At 43.8% G+C, this 1,326-nt stretch overlaps 1 long non-coding RNA gene across 1 annotated transcript; it reads right to left on the reverse strand.

Annotated features, from left to right (window-relative positions):
• Window positions 1–43: 43 nt before the first annotated feature.
• Window positions 44–1,297, reverse strand: LOC111657288 (uncharacterized). The gene is made up of 2 exons (XR_015437421.1): window positions 1,109–1,297; window positions 44–163 (listed from the first exon to the last, which is right to left on the reverse strand). It is a non-coding gene; the product is annotated as an uncharacterized LOC111657288 (long non-coding RNA).
• Window positions 1,298–1,326: the final 29 nt, after the last annotated feature.

The raw sequence follows: 1,326 nt of genomic DNA on the forward strand, positions 1-1,326 counted from the left end.
TGCATTAATTACAGTCACAAATGTCACGTTCACCTTCCCGCTGTTCTTTGGTGCGATGAGGAAACGCATGATCCTGTTGACCAGGTCTAAGTGAGTTCCTTTCTTCTCCAGGTCCAAAACGCCACAGACCACCTTCAGCTTAGCGTTGGTGAAATTTGAACTTCTGCATCAAAAAAACAGAGAAGAAAGTCCTTATTGTTGATCGTTGATCTACATGAATTTAAGTACAATAGTCCATTATATGACCTCAACTCTACAAATACAAACAGAAGTCATTATTATACTTCAAAACTACTGACTGTGTCTCTGTAAAGAACCACTACTACTTTGAATCTGGTTCCACACGATGACTGAGAGGACAGATGAGACAGATGAGACAGAAGAAGACAAAGGAGGACATAAGAGACAGAGGAGGACAGAAGACAGATGAGACAGAAGAGATAGAAGAAGACAGAGGAGGACATAAGAGACAGAGGAGGACAGAAGACAGATGAGACAGAGGAGGACAGATGAGACAGAAGAGATAGAAGAAGACAGAAGACACAGAAGAGACAGAGGAGGACAGATGACACAGAGGAGGACAGATGAGACAGAAGAGATAGAAGAAGACAGAGGAGGACAGAAGAAGACAGAGGAGGACAGAAGACACAAAGGACAGAAGAGACAGAGGAGGACAGAAGACAGATGAGAGAGAAGAAGACAGAGGAGGACAGAAGAGACAAAAGACACAGAGGAGGACAGAAGAGACAGAGGAGGACAGAAGAGACAGGAGGACAGATGAGACAGAAGAGATAGAAGAAGACAAAGAAGGACAGAAGAGACAGAGGAGGACAGAAGAGACAGAAGAGATAGAAGAAGACAGAGGAGGACAGAAGAGACAGAAGACACAGAGGAGGACAGAAGAGACAGAGGAGGACAGAAGAGACAGAAGAGATAAAAGAAGACAGAGGAAGACAGAAGAGACAGAGGAGGACAGAGGAGGACAGAAGAGACAGATGAGACAGAAGAGATAGAAGAAGACAGAGGAGGACAGAAGACAGATGAGACAGAGGAGGACAGAGGAGATAGAAGAAGACAGAGGAGACAGAGTCTGTGTCCAGAATCTTACTTGAGGAGTTTCTCTCGTTTCTTTCTGTACTGTTCACTGGCGGCATCAAAAGGAAATCCGTTGAACAGACGCAGGTTCTTCTTTATCGTGGCCATCTGTTAAAGAGCGAAAGGATCATCTGAAGTGTTAATAGTTACAGTTATCAGCTTCACTGCAAATACATGTATATACACTGTAATTCACCGACACTGTTTGTGATTTGTGTCGTGTTGTTTACA

This window comes from Seriola lalandi, unplaced genomic scaffold, assembly GCF_002814215.2.
Source record: "Seriola lalandi dorsalis isolate HSWRI2012SDOR001 ecotype SW California unplaced genomic scaffold, Sedor1 jcf7180001958340, whole genome shotgun sequence".
Lineage (NCBI taxonomy): Eukaryota > Metazoa > Chordata > Actinopteri > Carangiformes > Carangidae > Seriola > Seriola lalandi.